The sequence below is a fragment of the Macaca fascicularis genome, chromosome 2 (genome assembly GCF_037993035.2).
Source record: "Macaca fascicularis isolate 582-1 chromosome 2, T2T-MFA8v1.1".
Lineage (NCBI taxonomy): Eukaryota > Metazoa > Chordata > Mammalia > Primates > Cercopithecidae > Macaca > Macaca fascicularis.
Genome location: NC_088376.1, coordinates 63580845 through 63593807, shown reverse-complemented (window position 1 = coordinate 63593807; position 12963 = coordinate 63580845).

Sequence of the window (12963 nt, the reverse complement as noted above, 5' to 3'; positions counted from 1 at the left end):
TCTGGTGCTTCATTCCCTCTGCTGTTACCCTTTCCTTTCCAGAAAGACCCAGTTGAATTTCTAAAAATTTAAACTACTTCTTAATTGGGTTGATTCCTTTTCTAACACATGTAGGGCTGGGATTAAGGCCCTTCCTTCCTTCCTGTCTATTTTCTCTTTGCCTTCTGGCTCAGAAAATGGTTTTCCTAACATATTCCTCTAAGTTTAATGTGTAGGGCTCCACCTTAGTGGGAGATATGAAATCAATAAAGTCTAGGGCTACCAAAAGCTACACTGTTCAAACAAATCTTAGCAACTTTCTCCCACCTTTGTTAGAAAGACTCACCTGGGAGATATGATCCCATCAAACCACCACCCAATCTAGGCCTAGACTTGGCTGATTATTGTTCTGTCTCGCTCTCCATTTATATTTTTCATATCTACTGCGCCTTCCCTTAAAATGCCAACTTCATAAATTTCTCTGACGGGTGCCCTCATAGAACAGGCACCATCTGCATTGACTGTCTGTCTCTGAATCTAACCATTTGGCAACTATTTGAATATTTTATGCTTATCTACCTGGTCTTCCCCACTCAAATCCCCCTAAATTATTTGTTACCACTTGGTACAACCACACCAGTAGTCAAAAAGTTGTTCCAATTGCTCTTATTTTGGATTCTTCATCTGCGCTTTTCAGGAGAGCCTCTCAGTTTGTTTCTGGATCTGGCTTCTTGCAAGCAAAGGGATTCACCCAAAGATCTTATCTCTTTCCATTTGTTTTCACTGGGCACAGTCACTACTCCTGCGCTAATAATGGTTAACACATCTTCACCTTTTCTAAATTCCTTTTTAAGAACAATTAGATGTTTACACTTCCTACTGCTTTTGGGTGGGATATCCATTCTGACCTCCAAGAGCTCATATTGACCTTCCTAGATGATTCATCTCCAACTAAGCACTCACTCTGTTTCCTAAGAAAAGTATATTCTCCCTCCAGTTAATCATCTTGTCTTCTTTTATTTTGTTTTTATTTTCCCATTTCCTCTGCTCTTATAGTCAGACTGAAGTATAAGTTTCAAATCAACCCAATTCCTCCTCGATTTCCTGAAGAAACTTCATTACTTGGGATCAATGGTCCAGACCCAGGCCTTTGAGTTGTTTTTCTACCTCAACCCAAGAAAGTGGCGTATTCTCTTTACCTTCAGAGTTTCCATTTCTGCCCATTCCATTCCATTCATTTATTAATAAAATTTCTCATCTTTTGTGGGTGGGATTTGCTATTTGGTTCTCTAATCTAAAGCCATGGTCAGAATTTATACAACAAGTCCAGAGCCACTTGAGACCACATGATAGGACTGACCCCTGATTCTATATAAGCCTCACAAATAGTTGTGCCACAATTTTCTCTCTTGGACTCAAAACAATAAAAAGTGGAATAAAGTTTCAGATAGCTGATTTAACACTGCCTACCTAGAGCGGGTAATAATAATTTAAAGCCAGAACCTTGTCTGCCATCCAAGCCATTATCTTCTTGTCTGGATTACCACGATAGCTTCTAATTTGTCTCCCTGTTCCTCTTCTTGTCTCAACAGTCCATCTTCTACATAGCTGCTACATAGTAATCTTTTAAAAACTTACCTAAGGTGAAAGGATGCTAACAAGAAAGTGAAAAGGCAACTCACAGAATGGGAGAAAATTTTTATAAATCATATATCTCTTAAGGGCCAAGTATGCTGAATATAAAAGAATTCTTACAACTTAACAATAAAAAGAAATTCCATTTTAAAGTGGGGAAAGGACTTGGATAGAAATATCTCCAAAGAAGACATACATAAAACTACAAGCACATGAAATAATTCTCAACACCATTAGTCATTAGGGAAATGCAAATAAAAACTACAATGAGATAACACTTCACACCTACCAGGATGGCTATAAACACAAAAACAGAAAACAACAAATGTTGCCCATGATGTGCAGAAACTGGAACCATCATGCATTGCTAGTGGGAATATAAAATGGTACAGCCACTTTGGAAAAGAGTTTGGCAGTTCCTCAAAAAGTTAAACATAAAGTTACCATATAACAGAGCAATTCCAGAGCTAGTTATATACCCAAGAGAAATGAAAGCATATGTTTATGTAAAAACTTAGATATGAATATTTATTCAAGTATTATTCATAATAGCCAAAAAGTGGAACAGCCCAAATCCTCATTAACTGATGAATGGATAAACAAAATGTGGTATATACACACAATGAAATATTATTCTGCCGTAGAAAAGGAACAAAGTACTGTTACATGCTGCAACATGAATAAACCTTGAAAACATTATGACAAATGAAAGAAAACAGACACAATAGGCTGTATGAGTCTATTCATGAAATGTTCAGAATAGGCAAATCCATAGAGACCAATAGTAAATTAGTGGTTGCCAGGGGTTGAGGGGAAGGTAGAATGGAGAGTAATGGTTAAGAGGTACAGGGTTTTTGTGGAGGAATGATGAAAATGTTCTGGAATTTGTGATGATGGATACATGAATTGTGAAATGCTAAGTACCAATGAAATGTACACTTTAAAACAATAAAATGTGTGTTATGTGAATTATACCTCACTTTTTTAAAAGACTTAAATCAGATCATGGCTTCTTGTAGTACTCAAATAAAATCCAACCTCCTTACCTTACAAGGCCCTAGGTAATATGACCTTTACCTCTCTTACCCCACCTCTCATCATTCCCCTCACTCCCCACCCCCCATTTACATTACATTCCAGGCTCACTGGTGCTCCTGCTTCCAACTCTTCCAAGGCTCACTGTCACTCTTTCTTCCAACTCTTCCAAGGTCTTTACACTTAATCTTTCTCCTGCTTGGAGTATTCTCTGCCTAGGACGTCTCCTGATTGCCTCTCTCTTATCATGGAGGTCTCCGGTAAAACCTCTTCAAGGAGGTCTCCTTCACCATCCTTATCACTGTCTATCATATTAGCTTGCATTATTTTCTTCACAGTACTTATTACTCTCTGAAATTATTTGTTAACTCTGTCTCTTCTGTGAAAACATATATTTTCTGAGAGCAGAGATTTTTGTCTGTCCTGTTTACTGCTATAATCCAAGTGCTGAGAACAATGCCTAGCACAGAGAAGATGCTAAAAATATAATTTTGAATGAATGAATGAATGAGAGCTAATGTTTGTACATTGGACATTTGGATATTTTGATAGTATTCAGGTGCTGACAGAGCTGGTGGTTTTGATTCCTGGACACATTGAGACCGTAAGGATTGCATCTAGGGAGGGTATAAGAAATAGGAAGGTTGGGGAAATGTTTTCAAATTTCTCAAAGATAGGGTTAGATAGTAGAAACTATCTAAAAATGTCCAAAGCTTATGGAATAACTATCTGAATCACTCAAAGTAATTCATGATTCCGTTTGTTCCCTGAGATGAGAGTTAAGGTGCACATGCTTAATCTGGGTGCATTGGAAGGAGGTACCCAAAGTATACATTCCTCTGGGCCGTGAGGCAGCGTGGTGAGGCAGCACAGTGAAGTGTCCCTATGACTCCTGCTCAGCCCAGCCTTGGGACTCCTGCTTTCTTCCTGGAAAAGGGCAATAAAGAACAGAGGCCCTGTAAACCAGAGCACAAGGAACATGTGCTTTAGGGCTCAGGAAGAGGGCAAGCTGGGAGAGAAGGGTGGCAAGAAAGTCATTGAGAATGCAATTAAGAAGCAACCATGCATGTGCCGTGAGGATGCAGGGGGATGTCAGGGCAGGGGGAATCACACGACTGACATCAGGAGAGATAATCAGGAGGCCAGGAGCTAGGAAGACACCCTCCGAAGCAGATACCCTAAGGGTTCTGTGAAGGGTCTGAGGTCTGGGGTCCCCATATTTTACCAATAAAGACTGAGCCTGGGGTCCCCATATTTTACTAATAAAGACTGAGTCACACATTGCTGTTTTGTCATGATGGCCCAGGGAAATGTGAGTTAGTCATATAACATAAAGAACAATGCTTGTATTCTCTTATTTGAATAAAGAAAATATCCTGTTTTAATTCAGAGATGATCTATGAATCATAGATGACATAAATTAAGTGGAAACAACATTGGGAAGAAAAAAAATCATCTGGCGCTGTATACTTTAGTGAGTTTGATGATCAGGCAATAGAAATGCTTACCTCTAAACTAAGCCAGGTAGAAAAAGAACGTAAAGATAGTATATGTTTAGACAATTAAATGAGGAGAAAAGTTATTGAGGCAGGAAAAAAAAAAAAAAAAAAAGCTTGGAGAGATGAGAAAGTAAGGTGGTATACAGAAATTAAAGGCTAATTCAGAAGTAATAACCAATTTTTGTGAAATGGAAAGTAAAATTTTCAGCTTGAAAGGATAAGATACATATATGTATTTGAGATACTTACATGTGTACCAGTTTGAACAACGAATGACATGCAATACTGCAGGTGAAAGTGATGTTTAGAAAGTTTAAGAAAATGAACAGAACACGACGTGGCCCAGCTTACCCAGACACACTGAGGAAATCATATCTAGGGATGTCATGGATCAGACACATTTCAGGTGGTTGAGAAGGAGACCAGTGCTGGCTCGTACAGGTTGAATTTCCAGAACAGCCTGCTAGGTAGCTTCCACTGTCAAGCCACCCTGTCACTCCATTGCCTAACTAATCTGCTTGAAACAGGCCTTTAATCACCATAAAACCTTCCACGCCTTTCCATGTCTTACTAAGTCAACTCTGAACACTGCCTGGCTCTCCAGCCCCATCCTTCCTATTCAAACTTCCGTCTTAGTACTCCCCAGTACCTCTCTTTTCAGGCCTGCCTCTCCACTGTCCCGCCCAAGATGCTGTCTTCTATCTGATTAGTAAAATGACATGTATGCTGTCTTCTATCTGATTAGTAAAATGTCATCCTTCTATCAAGGAGCTTATAGTTTAATTCCACCATGAGTCTTTCCTAATTGTTTCTTTCTGTGAACTCCTAAAACCTAATTGCTCGATTCGATTGTCATGTATTATTCACAATTGCTTTACGTGTATTAGTGCCAGGAAATGAAAGAAAGAGAAGAGTGAAAGTCAAGAGGTAACTCCCACTTTAGATTCCAATTTGGAGGTAGGTGCTGCTGGAAGGATGGAGGAAGCACAGCAGAGTGGTCCTGGGAGCCTTGGGTGCAGGAAAGGAAGTAGGGTCGGTTGTAATGAGCACCCTGCTTCCCGTGTCACTTAGGGATACATCTTTCCTTTTTAACAGATTTTTTTTAATGCCAGTTTTAGGTTCATAGCAAAATTGAGTGGAAAGTACAGGGAGCTCTCACATACCTATCTCCCTGACACATGCACAACCTCCTCCATTATCCCGTACCAGCTGCACTGTGTCTACACTTCTGATCTACAGAAAACTGTGAGATAATAAATAGGTGTTTCTTTCATGCTACATTGTGGATGAACCCGGAGGACATTAGACTAAGTGAAATAAGCCAATCACAAAAAAAGGCAAATACTGTACTATCTCACTTACATGAAGTAGCTACAGTAGTCAAATTTATAAAGACAGAAAGTAGAAGGGTGGTTACCCCAGACTCTGGTAACTACCACTTTGTCACTTCTATAAGTTCAGTTGTTTTAGATGCCACGTAAAGTAAGAACATGAGATAGTTATCTTTCTGTGCCTGGCTTATCTCACTTAGCATAATGTTCTCTAATTCCAGACAAATGAATAATGCTACAATAAACATGAGAGTGCAGATATTTCTTTGACAAACCGACTTTAAATTTTGGGGGTAAATACTTGGAAGTGAGGTTACTGGATCATACGGTAATTCTGTTTTGAGTGTTTCAAGTAGCCTCCATTCAGTTTTTTACAGTGGCTGTACTAATTTATGTTCTCACCGACAGTGTACAGGGGTTCCCTTTTCTCCACATCCTTGCCAACACTTGTTATCTTTCATCTTTTTGACAGTAGCCATTGTTACAGGTGTGAGGTGATATTTCATTGTGGTTTCTCTAATGATTAGTGATTTTGAGTATATTTTTCATACATCTGTATGTCTTCTTATAGAAATGTCTATTCAGGTCATTTTTAAAAATTTTTATTGCTTTATTTTTTCTTTAATTTAAAGTTCCAGGATATGCGTGCAGGGCAGGGGGAACCACATGGCGAGGAAAAATGAGGATGCCTAGAACTATGAAGACACCCTCTGAAGCAGACACCCTAAGGGTTCTGTGAAGGGTCTGAAGCCTGGGGTCCCCATATGCAGGTTTCTTACATAGGTAAACATATGCCATGGTGGTTTGCTGCACCTGTCAACCCATCACCTAGGTATTAAGCCCCATCACCTAGGTATTAGCTATTTATTCTGATGCTCTCCCTACCCCTGTGCCCCCACAACAGTTCCCAGTGTGTGTTGTTCCCCTCCCTGTGTCCATGTGTTTTCACTGTTCAGCTCCCACTTATAAGTGAGAACATGTGGTGTTTGGTTTTCTGTTCCTGTGTTAGTTTGCTGAGGATGATAGCTTTGAGCTCCATCCATGTCTCTGCAAGGGACGTGATCTCGTTCCTTTTTATGGCTGCATAGTATTCTATGCTGTATATGAACCACATTTTCTTTATCCAGCCTATCATTGATGGGCATTTGGGTTGATTCCATGTCTTTGCTATTGCGAATAGTGCTGCAATGAATATATATGTGCATGTATCTTTATAATAGAATGATTTATTTATATTCCTTTGGGTTTATACCCAATAATGGGATTGCTGGATCTAATGGTATTTCTGAAAGCACCTTTGCAAAATTATAATTGAGGAAATTATGCCAGTGAAGGAAATCAGACCTAACCAACTCCGTCTTGCTTCTAACCTTTTAGCTGTCCTTGTTTATTCCTGGGCATAGGCCAAACTAACTTTGGGAAGGAATTCAGTTCATGATTTGACTCTGAAACAAAATGGATGACAGTCCTTTCCCAAAAAGACCCCCTTCTTGCCTGGGGACCAGTCTGCCTTTGCAGGACTAACAAATTAGCTACAGGATTAGAAATTACAGTTCAGGGGTTATGCAAACTCTGGCTCCAAGAGTCTGAACCTCCCCAAATTGTTCCTGGGGAGAACATCACTATTGTAAAACCTAAGGTCAGTGCTTGAGATATTTTGCAGACCCTGTACTTGATGGATCAGCTGAGACGACCCAGACCGGTAATCTAGGTCAACTAGTTCTGCCGTCCCACCCAGAAACAGAAGACAGCAAGAAAAACTCATTATGATTCCATCTCCAACCTGACCAATCAGCACTCCCCACTTCCAAAGCCCCTACCTGCCAAATTATCTTTAAAAACTCTGTCCCCAAATCCTCGGGGAGACTGATTTGAGTAATAGTAAAACTCTGGTCTCCTGCACAGCGGCTCTGCGTGAATTACTCTTTCTCCACTGCAATTCCCCTGTCTTTATAAATCGGCTCTGTCTAGGCAGCGGGCAAGGTGAACCCATTGGGTGGTTACCTTTCTGGTTCTAGGTCTTTGAGGAATCGTCACACTGTCTTCCACAATGGTTGAACTAATTTACATTCCCACCAACAGTATAAAAGCGTTCCTATTTCTCCACAGCCTCACCAGCATCTGTCATTTCTTTACTTTTTCGTAATTGCCATTCTGACTGGTGTGAGATGGTATCTCATTGTGGTTTTGATTTGTATTTCTTTAATAATCAGTGACATTGAGCTTTTTTTTCATGTGTTTGTTGGCCACATAAATGTCTTCTTTTGAGAAGTGCCTGTTTATGTCTTTTGCTCACTTTTTAATGGGGTTGTTTTTTTCTTGTAAATTTGTTTAAGTTCCTGTCAATGGTAGTTTGATGGGCATAGGACTGAATCTGTAGATTACTTGGGGCAATATGGCTTTTTCACGATATTGATTCTTCCTATCCATATGCATGGAACGTTTTTCCATTTGTTTTGTCCTCTCCAATTTCCTTGAGCTGTGGTTTATAGTTCTCCTTAAAGAGGTCCTTCACTTCCATTGTTAACTGTATTCCTAGGTATTTCATTCTCTTTGTAGCAACTGTGAATGGGAGTTCATTCATGATTTGGCTCTCTAATTGTCTGTTGTTGGTGCACAGGAATGCTTGTGATTTTTCCACATTGATTTTGTATCCTGAGACTATGCTGAAGTTTCTTTATCAGTTTAAGGAGCTTTTGGGCTGAGATGAGGGGGTTTTCTAGATATAGGATCATGTCGTCTGCAAACAGAGACAGTTCGACTTCTCTTCCTATTTGAATACCCTTTATTTATTTCTCTTCCCTGATTGCCCTGGCCAGAGCTTCCAATACTATGTTGAATAGGAGTGGTGAGAGAGGGTGTCCTTGTCTTGTGCTGGTTTTCAAGGGGAATGCTTCCAGTCTTTTAGCAATATATCTTAAGTGTTCAGAATCATGAAAAATAAGACACCACGTGATGTTCCAGACAATGGAAGCATGCAACTTCTCAGGTCCCCACGCCAGACCTACTGAATCAGAAAGTCTGGATGGAACCCAGCAATCTGTTTTAACAGCACTCCAAGTGATTAAGATTACAGTAATGTTAGAGAGCTACTGCTTTACAGCACTGGAACTTTTCTTAAAAAGTACTCATTATATGACACTATTTCTATAATAAATTACATAATTCCTTCCCTTCTGGAACAGAATGTACTAAACATAAAGTGATATTTTCTCATGGGGCCAGTCACCATGATGGACATCATTTCTTGCCCAGTGCCGTTTTAACAACCAGCACCCCAGACAGAACACACAGGCGCCATGCTGCCAGGGCCACAGTCCACCTGGGCAACCGACTGCAACTGTCAATGTGGGCCCACTCAGCGCTGATTGTTATCTATAACAATGTTGGAGGAGTTCTTCAGTTGGAGCTTTATAAAAACAATTCAAGGACCAATTGAAACTGGCCAAACCACAGTATAAAAGAAGATTCCCCTTGAAAACCAGCACAAGACAAGGATGCCCTCTCTCACCACTCCTATTCAATGTAGTATTGGAAGTTCTGGCCAGGGCAATCAGGGCAAGCAGTTCACAAATTATACACACACCTAATACTGCAACAAACACTGCGCAGAGGCATTCTGGTGTCACATTCCATTGTCTCTTCAGAAAAGAAGTGGTGGAAATTCTCAGTAATTTTTAGGAAATGTTTCTGTTCTTAACTGGATTTCACTTCCTAGATTATCCAGGCTTTACCGACCCTCCTCAAAGTAACACACTCTTGTTCTTGTCACATATCAGTTTGCCCAAGAATGACTGCTTTCTTACAGCCCATTTAAAAGAATTCTCAAAATCAGCAGCTACAGCTGCTCAAAAGTTCAGATTTTTAGCAAGACATCTCCATGGTTCATAGGTTTAGCTTTTCTTGAATACATTGTGCTGAACCTGCAACCAGCTTCCTAGGCCTTGAGATCAGCGCTGTTTTCCACATTCACAGCTCTTTGTCTATCAGGGCTTTTGTGTTCTCCTGTACTGAGGCTTTCAGTGAGATTTATATTCAGTTTCTTTTAGGAAGAAATAGCTTCCAGATTGAGTCCAACCTGAACAGGATTTCCATAGATCCATAGATCTGAGGGTAGATGCATACGAAAATTTCACAGATATTGCCAAAATGCCTCTCAGAGGAGTTGCACTGATGTTTCCCAGAAATGTATAGGGTGCCTGTTTTCCTGTAGCCTCACTGACAGAGATGGAAATTTCTTTGTACTGTAGCTATCTTAGGGTCTGATGACACCCTCACATGACAGTCGCCGTTAGAACAATTTCAAGTCTCTCTCTTTAGATGTTGACCCTTTCTCTCTGGCACAGTTTTCTTTTTCAATTTAATTCAAAGAATTGAATTGAGAACTTACTTTGAAACTAGTTCTCAAAAGTGTAAAATCAAAGAACTTGCAACCTTGCTATGATATTTGTGTTCTTTTTTTTACTTTGAAGAAAAGAGTTTTAAAACTGAGATTTTCAGAAGGAAAATCTCACCCATATCTGACTTACATGACATTGAAATGACACTTTCGAATTTGAGTTTAAACATTATTGTTCATGCTGGAATTAGTTAAGACTTTTGAGGTTTGGGGGATGGGATGAATATATTTTACATGTGAGGACATGGGTTTGGGGGGGCCAGAGGTGGAATGTTTTGGCTGAGTGTATGCCCCCCCAAATTCATATGTTGAAACCCTACCACTTAATATGATGGTATTTGGAGGCCATATCTCTGGTGATTGTTAGGATTAGATGACATCATGAAGATGGAGGACTCGTAATTGGGGCTTGTTTCCTAATACGAGTCCCTAGAGAGCTAGCCTTGCTCTCCACCATGAGAGGACACAGTGAGAAGAAAGGCTTCTTTGAATTAGGAAGCAGACCCTCACCAGACACAGACTCTACCAGTTCTTTGATATTGGACTTCCCAGCCTCCCAAACCATAAGAAATAAATGTTTGTTGATTAAGCAAAATAAAGCAAACAAAAATCAGAAGGAAAAGAAAATTCTAAGTGATCCCACTTCTATTTGTTTTACAGAATTTGGAGTCCTGTGGTATCTATCTCCATATTCCAGGACAACTCTTTGTTTCCATTCACAGAAAAACACTGTTATTTATTGGGAGTCAAGAGGCTCCCTACCATGCAGCACAATCTTATTGTTCATTTCTAAGACAGCTGATGTTCAAAAGTCAACTATCTAACCTCTATATGACCTGGAAATTTATTTGATTTAAAAATTACCTGTCATTCAAATATTTCTTTGAAAGTCCACATCAACTGGACTCCCTTAATTATCAGGTTGAGTTCAGTTTCAAGGCTCTCAGAGTAGTATATCGATTGAAAGTCCTTCTCTTTATATTGATTAATAAAGTAAATTTGGGGTTTTTGTTTTCCATCATTTTACTTCTTAGACAAGAAGGGACTATTTAACTTATCTTAATTTCTGCAAACATTTATTAATTCAGATTATTACTGGTTAACTTGTATTTACTTTTTAGAAATAAAAAAAATTACCCTATTATTGCAGTGGCCTCTTATATCAGAATTTAAAATACAATAAATTGGTCCTGGCACAGTGGCTCACACCTGTAATCCCAGCATTTTGAGATGCCAAAGCAGGTGGATCACTTGAGCCTAAGATTTCCAGACCTGCCAGGGCAACATGGCAAAAACCTTGTCTCTACGAAAATACAAAAATTAGCCAGGCACAGTGGGGCACACCTGTAGTCCCAGCTACTCGGGAGGATGAGGTGAGAGGATCGCTTGAGCCCACGAGGCAGAGGTTGCAATGAGCCAAGAGTGTGCCACTGGACTCCAGCCTGGGTGACAGAGTAAGACCTTGTCTCAAAAAACAAAATAAAGTATAATAAATCAATGATTATTTGAGAAATACAAATTTAAGTAACAGTGGGATCTTTTACAACTATTAGACTGGCAAAAATCAGAAAGCTAGATAATGCAGGAGTGCAGAATGGTGCAGCCATGCTGGTGAGCACCCTGCCACTTCTTGGTTTGATTAAGTATGCTCCATAACTCAGTAATTCCAATCTTGAGCGTGAATCTAAAGAATTTTCATATAGATCCATAAGGGGACATGTATGAAGATATTTGCTTTAGCATTATTTGTGGTGACAAGAAGTTGCAGGCAAACTAGCGGTCTGTCACAGGGAAGTGGACAGATGAACTTGCAGATGCACACCATGGAGGTCTATACAACAATTAAACCACAGATTAAATGTATACATAGGAAAATAGGTAGATCCTAAAAACACAATACCTTACTACTTCATAAAAACCTTAAGGAATATAATAGATCATAGATCTAAATGTAAAACACAAGCTATAAAAACTGGGTGAGAGGAAGTGGGGATGGTTAATAGGTACAAAAATATAGTTAGATAAAATAAATAAGATCTGGCATTTGATAGCACAAGAGGATGAATACAGCCAACAATAATTTATTGTACATTTAAAAATAACTAAAAGTATAATTGAATTGTTTGTAACACAAAGAAAGGATAAATGCTTAAGGTGATGGAGATGTAAGCTTAAGATAAATGCTTACTTACCCTAATGTGACTATTATGCATTGCATGCCTATATGAAAATATCTCACGTATCTCATAAATATATACATCTACTGTGTACCCACGAAAATTGAAAATTAAAATAAATACATAATTAGAAGCTCTTTTTTGTTTTTTGTTTGTTTGTTTGTTTTTTAGAGATGGATTCTCGCTGTGTTGCCCAGGCTGCTCTTGAATTCCTGGGCTCAAGCAATTCTCCCACCTCAACCTCCCAAAGTGCTGGGATTACAGGCATGAGCCACCCTGCCCAGCCAACTTTTTTTGTTTTTTAACTGCTAAAAGATAACATAGGCAAGGACTGGACACGGTGGCTGACACCTATAATCCCATTTCAGGAGGACAAGGCAGGAGCATTGCATGAAGCCTGGAGTTTAAGACCAGCCCAGGCAACATATTGAGACCCCATATCTACAAAAAAAAAAAAAAAAAAAAAAATTAATTAGCCACGTGTGGTGGCACAAACCTCTAGTCCCAGCTACTTGAGAGACTGAGGTGAGAGGATTGCTTGTGCCCAGAAGTTGGAGGCACCTCTACACTGCAACCTTGGCAACAGACTGAGACCCTATATCTTTAAAAAATAAAATAAAAATTACGATAACAGGCGAAAATCTACTCAATCTTCAGTTTGCAATGACTTTTAGATATAACAACAAAAGTAGAATCCATTAAAAAAATTGATAGGTAAGACTTGGTTAAAATACAAAATTCTCTTCTCTGTGAAAATACTGTTAAAACAATGAAAAAACAAGCCACAGACTGCGAGAAAATATTTGCAAAACACATATCTGATACAGGACTTGTGCTCAAAATGTACAAAGGACTCTTAAATTCAACAATAAAAAACAAGCGATTCAATTGAAAAATGGACACACGAT